The sequence below is a fragment of the Coregonus lavaretus genome, assembly GCF_964263955.1.
Source record: "Coregonus lavaretus genome assembly, chromosome: 14".
NCBI classification, from domain to species: Eukaryota; Metazoa; Chordata; class Actinopteri; order Salmoniformes; family Salmonidae; genus Coregonus; species Coregonus lavaretus.
In genome coordinates this window covers 10,439,843-10,457,990 of record NC_140001.1, presented here as the reverse complement: position 1 = coordinate 10,457,990, position 18,148 = coordinate 10,439,843, and the positions used below count along the sequence as shown (strand labels likewise).

The following is an 18,148-nucleotide window of genomic DNA, read 5'->3' as shown; positions in this document are numbered from 1 at the left end:
GTCTTTCTCACTCTGCATTAGCTATCTCTGTCTCTCTGCATTAGCTGTGTCTGTCTCTCTGCATTAGCTGTCTCTGTCTCGCCTCATTAGCTGTCTCTGTCTCTCTGCATTAGCTTTCTCTATCTCTCTGAATTACCTGTCTCTATCTCTCTGCATTAGCTGTCTCTCTGTATTAGCTGTCTCTGTCTCTCTGCATTAGTTGTCTCTGTCTCTCTGCATTAGCTGTCTTTATCTCTCTGCATTAGCTGTCTTATCTCTCTGCATTAGCTGTCTCTGTCTCTATGCATTAGCTGTCTCTGCCTCTCTGCATTAGCTGTCTCTATCTCTCTGCATTAGCTGTCTCTGTCTCTCTGCATTAGCTGTCTCTATCCCTCTGCATTAGCTGTCTATCTCTCTGCATTAGCTGTCTCTATCTCTCTGCATTAGCTGTCTTTATCTCTCAGCATTAGCTGTCTCTATCTCTGCATTAGCTGTATCTGTCTCTCTGCATTAGCTGTCACTGTCTCTCTGCATTAGCTGTCTCTGTCTCGCCTCATTAGCTGTCTCTGTCTCTCTGCATTAGCTGTCTCTATTTCTTTGCATTACCTGTCTCTATCTCTCTGCATTAGCTGTCTCTGTCTCTCTGCATTAGCTGTCTCTGTCTCTCTGCATTAGCTGTCTCTGTCTCTCTGCATTAGCTGTCTCTATCCCTCTGCATTAATTGTCTATCTCTCTGCATTAGCTGTCTTGTCTCTCTGCATTAGCTGTCTTTATCTCTCAGCATTAGCTATCTCTGTCTCTCTGCATTAGCTGTATCTGTCTCTCTGCATTAGCTGTCTCTATCCCTCTGCATAAGCTGTCTATCTCTCTGCATTAGCTGTCTCTGTCTCGCCTCATTAGCTGTCTCTGTCTCTCTGCATTAGCTGTCTATCTCTCTGCATTAGCTGTCTCTGTCTTTCTGCATTAGCAGTCTCTATCTCTACATTAGCAGTCTCTATCTCTCTGCATTAGCTGTCTCTATCTCTCTGCATTAGCTGTCTCTGTCTCTCTGCATTAGCTGTCTCTGTCTCTCTGCATTAGCTGTCTCTGTCTCTCTGCATTAGCTGTCTTTGTCTCTCTGCATTAGCTGTCTCTATCTCTCTGCATTAGCTGTCTATCTCTCTGCATTAGCTGTCTATCTCTCTGCATTAGCTGTCTCTGTCTTTCTGCATTAGCTGTCTCTATCTCTTTGCATTAGCTGTCTCTGTCTCTCTGCATTAGCTGTCTCTATCTCTTTGCATTAGCTGTCTCTGTCTCTCTGCATTAGCTGTCTCTATCTCTCTGCATTAGCTGTCTATCACTCTGCATTAGCTGTGTCTGTCTCGCCTCATTAGCTGTCTCTGTCTCTCTGCATTAGCTGTCTATCTCTCTGCATTAGCTGTCTCTGTCTTTCTGCATTAGCTGTCTCTGTCTCTCTGCATTAGCTGTCTCTATCTCTCTGCATTAGCTGTCTCTGTCTCTCTGCATTAGCTGTCTCTGTCTCTCTGCATTAGCTGTCTCTGTCTCTCTGCATTAGCTGTCTTTCTCTCTCTGCATTAGCTGTCTTTCTCTCTCTGCATTAGCTATCTCTGTATCTCTGCATTAGCTGTGTCTGTCTCTCTGCATTAGCTGTCACTGTCTCTCTGCATTAGCTGTCTCTGTCTCGCCTCATTAGCTGTCTCTGTCTCTCTGCATTAGCGGTCTCTGTCTCTCTGCATTAGCTGACTCTGTCTCTCTGCATTAGCTGTCTCTATCCCTCTGCATTAACTGTCTCTGTCTCTCTGCATTAGCTGTCTATCTCTCTGCATTAGCTGTCTCTATCTCTCTGCATTAGCTTTCTCTATCTTTCTGCATTAGTTTTCTCTGTCTCTCTGCATTAGCTGTCTTATCTCTCTGCATTAGCTGTCTCTGTCTCTCTGCATTAGCTGTCTCTGTCTCTCTGCATTAGCTGACTCTGTCTCTCTGCATTAGCTGTCTCTATCCCTCTGCATTAGCTGTCTCTGTATCTCTGCATTAGCTGTCTCTATCCCTCTGCATTAGCTGTCTATCTCTCTGCATTAGCTGTCCCTATCTCTCTGCATTAGCTGTCACTGTCCCTCTGCATTAGCTGTCTCTGTCTCTCTGCATTAGCTGTCTCTGTCTCTCTGCATTAGCTGTGTCTATCTCTCTGCATTAGCTGTATCTGTCTCTCTGCATTAACTGTCCATCTCTCTGCATTAGCTGTCTCTGTCTCTCTGCATTAGCTATCTCTGTCTTTCTGCATTAGCTATCTCTATCTCTCTGCATTAGCTGTCTATCTCTCTGCATTAGCTGTCTCTATCTCTCTGCATTAGCTGTCTCTATCTCTCTGCATTAGCTGTCTCTGTCTCTCTGCATTAGCTCTCTTTATCTCTCTGCATTAGCTGTCTCTATCCCTCTGCATTAGCTGTCTCTATCCCTCTGCATTAGCTATCTCTATCTCTCTGCATTAGCTGTCTCTATCTCTCTGCATTAGCTGTCTCTATCTCTCTGCATTAGCTGTCTCTGTCCCTCTGCATTAGCTGTCTCTGTCCCTCTGCATTAGCTGTCTCTGTCCCTCTGCATTAGCTGTCTCTGTCCCTCTGCATTAGCTGTCTCTATCTCTCTGCATTAGCTGTCTCTGTCTCTCTGCATTAGCTGTCTCTGTCTCTCTGCATTAGCTGTCTCTGTCTCTCTGCATTAGCTGTCACTGTCTCTCTGCATTAGCTGTCACTGTCTCTCTGCATTAGCTGTCACTGTCTCTCTGCATTAGCTGTCACTGTCTCTCTGCATTATCTGTCAATCTCTCTGCATTAGCTGTCTCTGTCTCTCTGCATTAGCTATCTCTGTCTTTCTGCATTTGCTGTCTCTGTCTGTCTGCATTAGCTGTCTATCTCTCTGCTTTAGCTGACTCTATCCCTCTGCAGCTTGTTGTCATGATTTAACTGGATTTGAACCCAAATGCAGACAACTACACCGAGCCAGAGAAGGTTTAACAGGTATATTTACAAAGTTCAATTTGTCCAGGTTTCCAATAATAGGGGAAGAGCAAGTCCAGGTTTACAGGGAGGGTAACAGATCCAGGTTCAGAGCAGGTGTGGTACCGTAATGTCCTAGTGTCCGTGGTGAGTCCAAAAGGGAGGTCCGGTAGTGGAAAGCAGGATGGTGGTGGCAGGAGTGAAGCGGAGGCAGGAGTCAGGTTCCAATAATCTGTGGCACATGAGAAAAGTAACTAGAACAGGCCAAAAACACAAAGGGCGAAAACAAGCAGGTTGAGTCAACAGCGAAACTAACATGGTCGTCTTGACTATGATCTGACGATGAGTGGCAAGTTTGACCGGGTCTTTAAGGCTGAGGTGATTATGGTGAATGAGCTGCAGCTGGAACCCTGACTCCCGCACACCAGACTTCACTCCTGCAATCAAGGACAGACAGAGGGGAGGGGGAGAGCAGAGAGAGAGCTACCTAGCAGCAATAGGCCTAACACTTGTGAGCTGTGTGCAGTGAAAGTCATTGTGGTTGAGGCTAATCCCATAGAGTTTATAATTCTGCAGGTAGTTCCCAGACCTGGGAGGGGAGGACTCCCTCACATAGTCCATACACCCTGAGTTGACCCCCCCCCCCCCCCCCCCCAGCCTGGCAGGTGGCACACACAAATTCATTCAAAGTAAATCCTACAGTGAACCTTCCTACAGTGTGTGCGTGTCGTGTGTGTGTGTGTGTGCGGGTGTGCATGGCTGTGTATGGCCATATGTGTTCACGTGTGTTCGCCCATGTCTTTCTATATAAAGAGGGAAACAGAGAGGTCTGGGAGTAAAATGGTGTGTTTTGATGGAGTTGAAAGAGAGGCAAACTGAAGGCCCAGATGGAAGCTCATTTAAGACCCGCTGTCTGAGTAAAGTCCTGGGGTGGAGCCCAGAACACACGTTTACATTTACGACTAACATCAAATAGACTGACTTTATCTGCCTCTCATATCACTCACACACATTTCATTAGACCATTCACACAGTAATACTAACAGTTAGAAATGTGGGCTAAAACAAATATTAGTGTTTGCCAGAAATGGGAAATGTCAGCTTTATTTGGTTTGGTTGGTAGAGTGGAACTAGTGATTTCTTGTTCTCAGTTATATAAAGAGCAATAGTAATGGCGTCTTTTCGTAGACACTAACGGAGGCTAACTCCGCCATGGCTTGTTGGCCAAAGCCTATGTGGAAATGAATGGGTTTTTTGGAGGGTTTCTGGATAAACGCTGAAAATAAGGTCTTTGGTAAACACAGGCTTAGGAGAGCTTATATGTTTTGTTCTATGAGATAATCTTCATTTTGAAGCATTTATGTAATCAAAACAAGCACATGAAGGTTTCATAATTCATAAAGGTCATGTTAACTGACTGATATTATCTCACAGAACAAAACATATAAGATATCCTAAGCCTGTGCTAACATCAGACCTTATATTCGGCCATTATTCCAAAACTCCATTCGCTCCCTATTAATTTCCCCCATAGGAATGGCAGAACAAACCAGAAGTAACTCATTTTTAGGACTACAAGCTTGCGAACTCTGTTGGTTTAGTTGTAAAACACAAAATTGAAGCTCCACATTAGTGGATCAAACAATGCATATGTACTCAGGGTTATACTGGCCAGAATATTATGCACAAGAAAACCTTTCTCTTGATTGAATTTGATACTGTTGTACTTGAACCCTGTGACATCCAAGATAAGGCCATAGAAGTCATACAATCAAAACAAACAGCAATTAAAACGCTGTCAGCGTTTCTCACACAAGCTGTTAGTGGCGGGAGCTAGTTGGAGCTAGGGTTGTTTTACAACTAACACTGGGGGATCATTCAGTTCCCTCCAACACAACCTATCACCACTCTGATGACCTCTGTGGTTTCACAAACACACCAACACTACCCCGACGTATTCGGGCTTTCTGTCAGTCAACAAGTTAGCATCAAATACATAATTAAATATTATTTGTATACAGTATGTGTATATACAGTTTTCTTCTGGCCAACTAAAAGCAACTGTGTGCAGTCTTCAATCTACAGCGATTTGGATACAGATCGTTAAAGTCTATAATGTTTTATGCCTCACGTTTTCCCCCTGGAATGAAAGTGTGTCACATTGAACGGTTATTTAATGTGTCGTCATTGGAAGACATCTGGATGTGTGCATCATGGCCTGGGAGCGGACAGGAGGCGCTTTATAGGCCTGGGTGGTGGATGAACTGGGTGCTAATAAACTGGAGCTGTTTCCTTTTCTCTCTCTCTATCTCTCTTTCTCTCTCTCCCTCCCTCCATCTCACAGGCACGCACGCACGCACAAACACACACACACACACACAGACGAGCGCATTGATTTGCATGCAAACTACTAAACATGTTGAGCCCGCGGATGTCATTTCTAATCTGTCACATTAAAGGGAAGACAGAATTGCTGATGCAGTCTGTTAATATGGGAGGCCTGCCTGCCTGTGTGTGTGGCGAGGAGATGAGAGAGACGTGACACTGGGAGACGTGCCTGTATCAGACGTCTGTAACATAACTTCACACCAGACACTCAGTACACACACTCACACCCAGCAGGGATATATTGATGTCTGTGTTCATTACAGCTGATGTGTCTCTCTCAGGGTGTGTGTGTGTGTGTGTGTGTGTGTGTGTGTGTGTGTGTGTGTGTGTGTGTGTGTGTGTGTGTGTGTGTGTGTGTGTGTGTGTGTGACGGGGTGGAACTCGGGGGGTGGGGGATACAGTACTGTTATGGGGTATGTGATGGCAGTGACAGTCTGAGGTTTATTGTGAGTGGCGTGTCTCTGTCCCACTCTAGGATTGAGCAGCGTCTGAAGGAACTGCAGGGGAAGATGGGTGAGTCCTGGACGGGGGATTGTCCGCCCAGCCCCACAGAATGTCTTCCTGAGGACATCCTGAAAGCTGTGGTAATAATCAGTGGTGTAAATTACTTAAGTAAAAATACTTGAAAGTACTACTTAAGTAGTTTTTTGGGGTATCTGTACTTTACTATTTATATTTTTGACACATTTTACTTTACTACATTCCTAAAGAAAATAATGTACATTTTACTCCATACATCTTCCCTGACACCAAAAAGTACTCCTTACATTTTGAATTTTTAGCAGGACAGGAAAAATGTGTAATTTACGCACATTAAGAGAACATCCCTGGTCATCCCTACTGCCTCTGATCTAGAGGACTCACTAAAACACATGTTTGTGTGTTGGAGTGTGCCCCTGGCTATCCTTAAATAAAAAAACAAGGAAATGGTGCCGTCTGTTTTGCTTAATATAAGGAATTTGAAATGATTTTACTTTTTCTATTGATACTTAAGTATATTTTAGCAATTATATTTACTTTGATACTTAAGTATATTTAAAACCAAATACTGTCACGATTCTCTAAAGCAGAACCCAGAAGCAGACCAGGACAAGTTGAGTAGAACGAAGGTGAGTATTTAATTACAGACTCAGATGTGGAAGCAGAATAATCCAGGAGACGGAGCGGGCAGCGGAGGTGAGTTGGTGGGAGTGAATAGGCAGATCCAATGGTGTCACAGAAGCCACCGACGACCAGGCAGGGGTGGGGTGAATGTTCCGGGAGAATGACTGTAGACAGAGTAAACGGAGGTGAGTACACGGCAAGCAAAAAGTACAGAACAACAAAACTAACTCTAGTAAACTTGAGGCTGTTATGCTGACACAACATACTGTTCATGGCTAACGATCCGGCAGGGAATGGATGTCAGGTCAGAGCTGATGAAGTGGAGAGGTGATGATCAGGACCAGGTGTGCAGATAGCTGATGAGATGCAGGTGTGGGTAATCAAGAGATCTCCCGCCTAGCCTCGTCGCCCGGCAACCAGACAGGGTGCGTTCAGGAACCTCAGGAAACAGACTCCAAGACAGAAAACAGGCAACTCAGGCAAAAACAGACTCAGGAAGCGGGATTCATGACAGTACCCCCCCTCCGACGAACGCCACCAGGCGGACTACCCGGAGCGCCAGGATGGAGGCGGTAGAAGTCACGAAGGAGGTCAGCATCAAGGATCTGACGCCGAGGAATCCAACTCCTCTCCTCAGGACCATACCCCTCCCAGTCCACGCGATTCTGGAAACCCCGACCCCGCCATCTGGAATCCATGATGCGGCGCACCGTGTAGACAGGACCACCTCCGATCATCCGAGGAGGAGGAGGCGGAGGGGGCAGCAGAGGGCTGAGGAGAACAGGCAGGAGTCATGAAAGGTGGGATGGACTCTGAGCGTCCTAGGCAATTTGAGTCGAACCACAACAGGATTAATCACTCTCTCCACCACAAACGGACCAATGAACTTAGGTGACAGTTCTCCGCAGAGGAAGATCCCGTGTAGCCAACCAGACCTTATCTCCGATGGCATAAGCGGGGGCTAGAATACGGCGACGATTCGCCTGGAGCTGATACCGGTCAGAAACTCTAAGGAGGGCCTTTCTGGCCCGATGCCAAGTCCGGTGGCAACGACGAATGTGGGCCTGGACAGAGGGAACCGAGAGATCCTTCTCCTGAGAAGGAAACAAGGGAGGTTGGTAGCTGTACAGGCACTGGAAAGGAGACATCCCAGTGGCAGATGTAGGGAGAGTATTGTGGGCATACTCGACCCATGGCAACTGAGAGACCCAAGAGGTGGGGTTGGAGGAGACAAGGCAGCGCAGATTCCATCTTCTGGTTGGCTCTCTCCGCCTGACCATTAGATTGGGGGTGAAATCCAGATGTGAGACTGACTGTAGCTCCAATGGCCAAACAGAAGGATTTTCAGACAGCAGAGGTAAACTGAGGACCACGGTCAGAAACTATGTCACTGGGCAACCCGTGGACCCTGAAAACCTCCCTAGCCAGGATCTCGGACGTCTCAGAGGCAGAGGGAAGCTTGGATATGGGCAAAGTGGGCGAACTTGCTGAATCTGTCCACAATAGTAAGAATGACCATGTTCCCCTCAGAAGAGGGCAACCCAGTGACAAAGTCCAGGGCCAGATGCGACCATGGTCGCCGGGGAATAGGTAGGGGGTGAAGAAGTCCAGAGCTGGGCCGATTGACACTTTTATTCTGCGCACAAACTGGACAGGAAGCAACAAACCTCCGGGTATCTTCTCCCATGGCAGGCCACAAAAATCGTCTGCGTAGTAACGCCATCGTCTGAGCCACACCAGGGTGACAAGCCATCTTGCTGGCGTGGGACCATTGGGAGAACAGCAGAACGGACAGACTCTGGCACAAATAACCGACCGGGTGGACCGTTACCTGGACCGGGCTGCGTCCGAAGGGCCGTCATAACCTCCTCCTCAATCCTCCACGTAACTGCTCCCACTACGAAGAATCGTCTCAATCTTGGCCCCACTCTCCTCCGTCTTGGAGAACATCCGGGACAAGGCGTCCGCCTTGCCGTTCTTAGACCCAGGTCGGAACGTCAGGGAAAAATGTAAGCGTTTAAAAAACAAAGCCCACCTGGCCTGACGGGAGTTGAGACGTCTAGCCGATTGCACGTAAGCAAGATTATTGTGGTCAGTCCAGACAATAAATGGTTGCTCCGCCCCCTCCAACCAGTACCGCCACTCCTCCAAGGCAAGTTTCACTGCGAGAAGCTCCCGGTTACCCACATCGTAGTTCCTCTCCGCAGACGACGAGAGTAGAAGGCGCAGGGATGGAGTTTACCGTCAGTGGAGCTTCGCTGGGACAGGATGGCGCCAACCCCCACATCAGACGCGTCCACTTCAACGACAAACTTCGCAAACCCCAGAAACCTCTGGAGCTGCAATCTCGTTCCGGGCTGGGCCCAATCCAGAACCGCCCTAACCTTCTCTTGGTCCATCTTAATCTCTCCCCTGGAGATGATGTACCCGAGGAAGGATGTAGTGTGGGCGTGAAATTCACACTTCTCGGCCTTCACAAACAGGCGGTTCTCCAACAATTGCTGCAGAACCTGCTTGACATGCTGGACGTGGCTGGAAAGCTCCTTAGAGAAGATAAGAATATCATCCAGGTACACAAACACAAAAAGACCGATCATATCTCTCAGGACGTAATTCACCATACTCTGGAACACTGCTGGAGCATTGGTCAGTCCAAACGGCATCACCTGATACTCGAAATGACCCATTGGTGTATTGATACCAGTCAACCACTCGTCCCCCTCTCTGATCCGGACCAGATGATTCGCATTGCATATATCCAGCTTAGTGAACACAGTAGCACCCTGTAAGGAGTCGAAAGCAGAGCTCATCAAGGGCAGGGGATACTTGTTATTGACCGTAATATCATTCAAACCCTGATAATCAATACAAGGTCGAAGAGAGCCATCCTTCTTACTCACAAAAAAGAATCCTGCCCCCAGGGGTGATGACGAGGGACAAATGAGACCAGCAGCTAGAGACTCCTTTATGTAGGTCTCCAAAGCTTCACGTTCAGGTCAAGAGATACTGTATAACTGTCCCTTGGGATAGGCAGCTCCAGGGAACAGGTTAATGGCACAATCATATGGTCGGTGGGGAGGAAGTGACAGATCCTTCTGCTTACTGAACACTTCACCCAAATCGTGATATGTTTCAGGAACCAGGGAAAAATCTGGGGGGGTAGAATCAATGACCTGACTGGGAACAGAATGGGAACAGGCAGTCTTAAGGCCGTTAGCATGACATTCAATGCTCCAACTAGTTACCTTGCCAGTCACCCAATCGAACGTGGGATTGTGTTCTCTCAGCCAGGGGTATACAAGAACCAGAGGAACATGGGGAGAAGGCAGAATGACGAAGGAGATAACCTCTGAATGATTCCCTGACAACAGCATCTTAACAGGTTCAGTCCTCATAGTGATACGTGCCAGACTACTGCCGTTCAGAGTGGTAGCTTCAATGGCTTCCGGTAATTGCTCCTTGGAAAGCCCCAGCTGTTCCACCAAGTCGGCATCAATAAAGCTGCCATCGGCACCTGAATCGATAAAAGCGTTAAATCGCTAAACTCTGATTCTTGTTCATGAGGGTTGCAGGAAAACGGGGTCTGACAGGGCTATTGAGAGGTTGAAACTGGCTTGCTAAAAGTCCTCCCAAACTTAGCGAGCCGGGCAGTTTAACGGGTGCTGGGGACAAGCGGAGATGTAATGTCCTGAGCTACCACAGTAGAGGCAGCTGTTGGTCTCATGTCTACATTGGCGCTCCTCCTTGGTTAACCCGTGCCGCCCCACTTGCATGGTTTCAGGATCTGGAGGCAGGACCTCTCCACTAATCCCGTGTGGTGAATAATGATCGACTCATTCTGGTCCACTTCCTGACCCGAATGGTAACCGAGTAGCTGATTGATTGGACGGGCCCCATTGCTTCTCCCTCCTTCTCTCTCAGACTCTGTTATCCACCCGAATAGATAATGCTACCAAACTGTCCAGGTCACTAGGCTCCGGATAGGAGATCAGCTCATCCTTGAGTTGCTCCGACAACCCCTGATAAAAAACCGCTTGTAGTGACCTCATTCCACCCACTCTCCACAACCAAGGTCCTGAATTCGATAACAAAGTCTGCCACACTGCGAGCTCCTTGGCAAAGAGAGAACAAACACTTAGCTGCGTCCTTTCCTCGGACTGGATGGTCAAAAAGCTTCCTCATCTCTGCCGTGAACTCCTGGTATGACGCCATGCAGGTGTCCTGTCGTTCCCATACGGCTGATGCCCACTCCAGAGCTCTTCCACGCAGCAGTTCAATAACAAAAGCTATCCTAGCCTTGTCTGTGGCGTAAGAGTGGGGCTGCAGATCAAACACTAATCCACACTGCATAAGAAATGAACGGCATCTTCCCAAATCCCCTTCGTACTTATCTGGTGTCGGAACCTTGGGCTCACGGAAGGAAACAGCTCCAGAAGCGGCAGGTGAGAGGGGTGAAGCAGGTGGTGGATGATCCGCCGGCAAACTGAGCTGAGCCTGGATACTCGTCAGACTAGCAGAAAAGTTCCGAACCGAAAAACGCTATCTCCTGTAGCGCCGTGCTGTGTTGTCCCAACATCTTCTCCTGATGGGTAATGGCGTGGCGAACGGAGTCCAGGTCCGCTGGGTTCATCCTTGGCCGGATCGTTCTGTCACGATTCTCTAAAGCAGAACCCAGAAGCAGACCAGGACAAGGTGAGTAGAACGAAGGTGAGTATTTATTTACAGACTCAGATGTGAAGCAGAATAATCCAGGAGAAGGAGCGGGCAGCGGAGGGGAGTTGGTGGGAGTGAATAGGCAGATCCAATGGTGTCACAGAAGCCACCGACGACCAGGCAGGGGTGGGGTGAATGTTCCGGGAGAATGACTGTAGACAGAGTACTGGGTGACTTTCACTTTTACTTGAGTCATTTTCTATTATGGTATCTTTACTTTTACTCAAGTATGACAATTGGGTACTTTTTCCATCACTGGTAATAATACTTGAGGATGAGAGGGGGTGTGAACTTAAAATGCACAACGCTATGTATTTCAAAATGTTCTTCCTACTTCTGCAAGTAAATGCAATTGGTTGACTTTAATTCTGAGCATTGCATTTTTTGCAAAAACCATAACTGATCCATAAGATGAAAAAGATGTGTTGATCATATTGATACCTCCGGGACGACAGCGCTCAGGAGAGCCAGGAGTTATGGACGAGGTGCGGCTCAACCTGCTGGACAGACTTTCCTCTCCCCGTCCCTCAGCGTATCCACTGCCTGCAGTAGCTCTTCTTCCTCTACTCAAAGTAGGAGGTGCTGACGCGCTACCAGGGCCTGAGGAGCCAGGCTGTCTCTGTTCCACTCTGCCCTGGCCTCCAGCCCTGGGGGGGAGACGGGCTTCGACAGGCTGGCCCTGGGGCTCCGTGCTGCCGCCCCGGCCCTGTGCTCTGCCCTCAGAGAAGAGGTCCACGTCCTCAACAGGTTGGCCGAGCCCCACACCTCCCAGGATATCCTCAACGCTGCCTACCTGAACACTGTGTCCTGGGAACTGGGTGCCAACTGAGTGTGAGAATGCGCTGAAGGACAACAGCACGCTCAGCAGCGACAAGGGGAGGAAGACACACACACACACACACACACATTCCCAAACCCTGAGAGAGACACATCAGCTGTAATGAGCACAGACATCAATATAACCCTGCTGGGTGTGAGTGTTTGTACTGAGTGTCTGGTGTGGAGTTATGTTACAGACGTCTGATACAGGCACATCTCCCAGTGTCACGTCTCTCTCATCCCCTTGCCACACGCACGCAGGCAGGCAGGCAGGCCTTTCATACTAACAGCGCTCAGTATGGACCAAGGCTGCTGGAGGTCAGTGGAGTAACCCGTCACTCTCTGTGTGCTGTATCACACTCTCCTCACTCACAGACCAGGCGCTGGAGAAGGAGCCCTGCTGCTCAACGTTCATTTAAATTCCACTCACTTGAACACAAGTTGAGTTTTCAGTCTTCTACTAGAGTGCTTCACTTAAGGCTTTCTAAAGCAAACCAAGGCTAAAACGGGCAAAGATAACCTTTTGAGCACAGGCCTTGAGAGTAGAGGCCTTGTAGCCTATCCTTCACAGCTAAGGCTAAAGCTAGAGGTTGAGAGAGAACCAAGCAATCATTGAATGGCTCCTTACATTATCAGCCTTGTGCTGGAGAGAGGAACATAATGAAATAGCTGAGGAGTGTTTAAAGAAATTTGAAAAGAAGTTATTTATCTTGTGTGAATCCTTTGTGGGAGAGAAAGGGTGACTTACAGAGACTGGGGAACAGCAAAGCAGTACATGGTATGTCACATTATTCCTCATACTCAATGTTTGGCTCTCTGATTGGCCTATTTATGGGATATACAGGGTAAACATCCACAAAGTGCACTATGCCATTGTTTACTTTCCTAAAATGGTGCATATGTCAGGTTTGCTTCCTTCTGGGGATGGGAAGTGTGCTTTTTACATCTCCTACACACAGCCGTCTCTCTCTCTCTATCCTTCCCTCCCTCCCTCTCTCCAACTCTCTCTCTCTCTGTCCCTCTCCTTAAACGTGAGATGAGAGAAGGCAGCCGGAATAATTGGCCATGCGTCAGTCAGGCTGTTTGATCACTGTAATGCAGCGCAGCGGTGACGGTGGCTACACACCTACGTGCCGCTCAACAAACCGTCAAATGTAACACCGGAGGCAGAACATTGCACCAAAGGGAAGCGGCGCCCCCACCATGTAACAACTCTAAAGCGATGCAGTTTTGTGCCTCGTGTCATGTGAGTGACTGCTCTACCACAACTACACTGAAAAAAGTGATTTGTTGGAAAAACTTCAAGTGGTAACACACAAATGAGTTGAGTTTTTTCAAGTCAAATAAATACTTGAAATGTAATTATTAGGTCAAATACAATGTAAACCCCAAGGCATGTTTAACTCAAATACTTTTAGTAAATTGAACTCAAAGTCAATGAAAAGTCATTTTTACTTAAAATGTTAGTGCTACTGACTCAAAACTAAATGAGAAGTCAACTTTTTGTAAGTTATGATAACACATTAACTTTTTACCCAGCATGCTCTACTGCAGGTAGATTTTTTTGAATTGTTTGTAATATCTGTGTTTTTGCATGTACATTGAGTGATTAATTGATTAATCTTATGCTACACAAAGATACAGTGTAAATAACATATATTTTTCTAAACTAATCCAATCATTGGCAGTCCATTATGCATGCAGGTTGCAGGTGAATAAAAATTCCAACTGTTGGATACCCTAACTCAGGCTGGATTCCAATAGAGTATCACATTATGAGTCATAATGCCCATAAAACCTAGTGGTCAAACAGGGAAATGGTTCCAATCGTTTTTCCACCATTCATTTTTTCACATAGGGGATTTTAGAAACACTTCAAATAAGGGCTGTGTTTCGTGTAGGTTTACCCTGGCATGATGTTTTGATAACCGTGTAAATCTCTCTAGGACAAGGTGACTTTTATCAATATATTCACCTACATTTACCCCCCAAAAATGAAATAAAGAACTACAAATGCCATGATGAATCTAGACAAAGGTAAGAATCTCTGGATTAACTATCTAATATTAGCTAAATGTAATAATTAATAAATTGGTTAAATGTATTTCAATGAACAATTCTGTGAACTGTCTTGTGAAAGTTTTAAATTGACACAATACCTGTTAGCAAAGGTGTCAGCTAGAGATGATGTACAGGAGCTTGCAGGGATTTGTAGTTTTTCATGATGTCTACTTTGATGCTAATTAGCATTTTCGAATCTGATAGTAAATAGAGCCGAATATATTGATAAAAGTCACCTTGTCCTTGAGAGATTTACATGGTTATCAAATCATCACGCCAGGGTAAACCTACACAAAATACAGCCCTTATTTGAAGTGTTTCTAAAATCCACAATGAGAAAAGTGAATGGTGGAAAAACAATTGGAACCATTTCCATCTTTGACCACTAGGTTTTATGGGTATATAGGAATTACACATCATTTGCAAGCCATCATAATGTGACTTGCAGGTAGGGTTGCAAAATTCTGGTACATTTCCCGGGTTTTCCCGAAATCCTGGTGTGAAGATTCCTTGAAATCCTCCAACCAGGATTTTGTTAAAGTTACTGATGTGGCCTGTAAACCATGAGTTTCAGGCCACTGTATTAGGGTAAAGCTAGACCTCAAAATAAGGCCTTATGAGATATGTAGTAAATTGTCATAAAGAGTTGAATTATAATGATAATATTTGCCTAGGAACTCACTTGGTGAAGGCCACAGACTGAAAATGAACGAATTCAACAAGCATGTCTCTGTCACTAACAAATGCAGTCATGGGCAGTAACTCTACAATTCATTTCCAAAGGCAAGGTACACTGGAAAATTATATTGGAGGCATTGCTTAGTGGGGGCGTTGCTAAAAAATGTCAAGCTGATACAACTAAAATTTGGACCCTCTACAGCACGTGTCAAACTCATTCCACGGAGGGCTGAGAGTCTGTGGGTTTTCGCTCCTCCCTTGTACTTGATTGATGAATTAAGGTCACTAATTAGTAAGGAACTCCCCTCACCTGGTTGTCTAGATCTTAATTGAAAGCAAAAACCAAAACCCGCAGACATTAGGCCCTCCATGGAATGAGTTTCACACAGAGTCACAGTGACTCTATCAGTTTGAGTAACGACTACAAAAGCACTTTAAGTAACTGTACTCAGATATATTAAGTGCAACGGGTTTCTCAAAAGTTTTGAGTAATGACAGCACATTGGGGTTTACAGTGTACTTGTATCATTAGATTACAATCAAATCAATAATTAACCTAATTTGACTGCAACTCAACTGCAATTTCCTGATTATTTGCTTTACTGAAAACTAAAATACAATGCAATTACTACCTTATAATTAGGCTTAAAGAGAAGCACATTCTTAGATTGGAGTAACTTAACTGTGTTACTTAAATTGTTAAATCTAATTGAACTAATTTCCTGCATATTAAAATATTAGGTTGCACTGTAAAAAATGACTCTTTGAATCAACTTTTTTTTTTTACTTCACGTGATTACACGCAATTGAATGAAGTCCCTGTAAAGCCAAACATTAAGTTGAACACAAAATATTATTTAATGTAAATGCACCCCATTTTTTCCATCTTGTTTCGCAGTAGATTTTTCACTTTGGAATTACCTATCCAAAATTCTTCAATTGGGTTACAAGCAATTAAATAAATTCTGCGCAAATCAAGAAATTACAGCAATTCAATAAATGAAATAATTACTCCCAACTGATCTTTACATAAGACTTTCACATTTATTGGCCACAATATTGTAGCTAAATGGTGACTTAACAATGGAAGTCCTTTACCAGGCTTCTAAGTAGTGATGTTAGATTTGATACCGGAGCTCTGAGGCATGCGTCAAAATCACTAAGCATCTAACTTCGAAGCAGTGTGTCAATGTGTGTATTACTTTATCAGAAGTACGTCATCAATGACATCCGAAGCTTAGTTTGATCACGTGCTTTTTCAAACTGTGTGTTGCAAAATGTGAGATCCCGCTGATTTTGCCATGGATCCAGTTTTTCTTCAATTCCAAGCTGCTTTTAAACACCAACCTCTACTGGAATGGCATTCAGTCTAACGGGTGGGCAAAAATAACAACCTGAAAGCCATGCCCCCAATAAACCACACCTCCAACTCTTCTGATAGGCTGATGCAGCTACATTGCCCCCACCACTATTCAACACTCCTGCACATGAGGTGTTGAAAGCAATTTAGAACCTTTCATTCAATAAAAACAAAATCACATTGATCTGTTGAATTCGTTGTTAGATTTCAGACAAATTGAATAGAATAGGTTTAATGAACCAAAGTTTAATTTTCTATCATTCCAATCAGTAAAAGCACTTCAGATTAACAACAGCGTCGTCCCACTTTTTACATTGTTACTGTGAGATGGGGATCGGGCCTGTGGGATGGGGATCGGGCCTGTGGGATGGGGATCGGGCCTGTGGGATGGGGATCGGGCCTGTGGGATGGGGATCGGGCCTGTGGGATGGGGATCGGGCCTGTGAGATGGGGATCGGGCCTGTGGGATGGGGATCGGGCTAGTTTTTAGGGTCATATAAATAAAAGACAACAGTATTCACCCAAACATAAACAGACCACCAAAGAGACTGTGGCCTAGTAAGTACAGTAGCTCATGTCATTTTCCACTTCTATGGTGGTTGTCTTTCAGGTTTACCTATGGAGATCTACAAGAGCTGCTTTGACAATGATGACATAAATAAAAACAATATGCATCGCTTCCGTTTATGCATACATCTTCAGATTCTTATTGTCTCCCTGTGGTGTGTTATTGTTTATTTCTGCCTATCTATTTATGTGCTGTGTTTTCCAGGGAGGGGAGGGTAAGGGAGGGGAGGGTAGCCGTGCCTGGGAGGCAGCCTGTGCCTGTGCTTCCTTCCCAGAGCTCTCCCAGGGGAGTGCAGTCTCTGGCATCAGCTACTGTCAAACCACTGAACCATTTAACAGCGTTCGCGGCGAGATGTGGCAGTTCTTTTAACCCCTTTGTCTGAAAGGGAAGCTCTGACATTGTTCCCAGACAGATGTGAGGGTCTCAGCCCTTGTAACCCTTCCTCCTCATCCCTCGCTCTCCTCCTCCTTTTCCTTTCTCTCTCTTTCCCGGGAGTAATGGGGTGAGCAGTAGGCCTCTGGAGTCTGCCAGACAGGTTGACTGGCCAGGAACAATGCAGGCTTTAAACCCTTACTACCACACCTCACTGCGTCTGCACAGAAAAGGACTGGCCATGTGTGTGTGTAGCGTATGAGTGGAGATGCATGTGTAATTTCCATTATGTTTAACGATGACATAATTCAGCAGAAAATAGTATCTTATAGGCCTAATATATACAGTATGTAAATTGCAGATTTTCCAAATGGCATTAATAATTGCTTCCCAGTTTAAATACATTGTTACATAATAGAAACAGAAAACACTTTTCATGAATACCATGAAAAGCATTACATCTGTTTTGCCTGCCTATACACGTCTATAGACTTTTCCCTAACAATCATTTAGTGGGGTAAAGTTCAGCTGAAGGTTCTTCTTTCAAACACTGAATAAAACTCCTGCATGCTCCCCTAGATTTGAATGTCATTCCCAGTTCCCAATATTTCTCCCATAAGGCAACTTGTTCCGAGCCCTATAGAGGTATATAGAAGGGTTTGAACATGTATAGTAAGCACATTCCCCTTCTCCTCCTCCCTCCTCTTTCCCCCTTCCCTCCTCCCCTCGCTCTTTGAACTCCCTCCTGTCAAAGCGCACCCAGCTTATTCAGTAGGGACAGCGCTTCAGTAGCACCTGAGATAGCTTCTTCTACCGCTGCTGCCACTGCAGCTGCTGCCGAGGCTTCCTTTTGGGGATTGAGGCTACTTGGGAATGGTGTTTGTTAATATTTAATAAGAGCTGCTCCTCACTAGATCATATCTGTGCCTGGGTTTATACACGCTGTCAGTTGGGCCGTGCTAACGCATGCAACTATGTAATTACAGCAGGGGGAGGCGGGGAGAACGGGAGGTTTTATATACTCTCTGTTTATGGCTGCTGCTTCTCATTCTGCAGACTGTACCCCCCCGAGAAGGCCTGGTTTAAGAGCTGTGGGTTTACACCTAGCAAAGG

General features: G+C 45.8%; 1 pseudogene across 1 annotated transcript in view; it reads left to right on the top strand.

Moving 5' to 3' along the window:
- Positions 1–18,148, top strand: part of LOC311140880 (uncharacterized protein KIAA0825 homolog) — a 117,264-nt pseudogene that overhangs the window by 42,618 nt on the left and 56,498 nt on the right. The window contains exons 2-4 of the transcript in view: positions 5,836–5,944; positions 11,633–11,709; positions 11,823–11,995. The product of the transcript in view is annotated as an uncharacterized protein KIAA0825 homolog (transcript). The remainder of the gene's footprint in view (positions 1–5,835; positions 5,945–11,632; positions 11,710–11,822; positions 11,996–18,148) is intronic.